This window comes from Chrysochloris asiatica, unplaced genomic scaffold, assembly GCF_000296735.1.
Source record: "Chrysochloris asiatica unplaced genomic scaffold, ChrAsi1.0 scaffold00118, whole genome shotgun sequence".
NCBI lineage: Eukaryota > Metazoa > Chordata > Mammalia > Afrosoricida > Chrysochloridae > Chrysochloris > Chrysochloris asiatica.
Genome location: NW_006408636.1, coordinates 2,507,031 through 2,507,435, shown reverse-complemented (window position 1 = coordinate 2,507,435; position 405 = coordinate 2,507,031).

Sequence of the window (405 nt, the reverse complement as noted above, 5' to 3'; positions counted from 1 at the left end):
ATTTTTTATGCTTTCTGAATGCCTCCAGGTAGATGTGATCAGGAAATGGGCTTCCCTTTTCACACTTCTTCCTGAGAAGTTTCAAGATACCACTGTTAGTCGTTTTGACGTAACTTAGGACTTAATTTTTGGCCTATTTCCTGTTTTGTCTGCTTGTCCCGCTCCACAATCCCCGTTCAGGACTTGTTTCTAGTTGGAAATAGTTCAGAGCCAGCTGTGGCCGTTTGGTTTTAATTGGAAACTGTCTCTTTAAATTTCGAGGAGATCTCTGCGCATGTGTAGTAGAACCCTCCGAGGGTGGGGCTGGGGTGCTCTCTAGCTCAGGCACCCCTATAGTCACCAGAATGGAGGTGCGCAGACAGCAAGGGACCAATGAACAGATTCCAAAGGAAAAGAATGTCCACA